The sequence below is a fragment of the Arachis ipaensis genome, chromosome B02 (assembly GCF_000816755.2).
Source record: "Arachis ipaensis cultivar K30076 chromosome B02, Araip1.1, whole genome shotgun sequence".
Classification (NCBI taxonomy): Eukaryota; Viridiplantae; Streptophyta; class Magnoliopsida; order Fabales; family Fabaceae; genus Arachis; species Arachis ipaensis.
Genome location: NC_029786.2, coordinates 8,362,935 through 8,363,149, shown reverse-complemented (window position 1 = coordinate 8,363,149; position 215 = coordinate 8,362,935).

Sequence of the window (215 nt, the reverse complement as noted above, 5' to 3'; positions counted from 1 at the left end):
TTAAGCAGACGAATGAAATAATTACTTAACAAACTCAAATTAATTAAGACAAATACTAATTATTTTTAATATTTTAATATTAAAAATCTTAAAAATTTAATTTTAATTATAACTTTATAAAATATTTATAATAATAATTACTAAATATTTTTTATTTAATTTTTTAATAAAATTTTTTATATAATTTTATGTATTATCCCGTATAGAGTACGGGA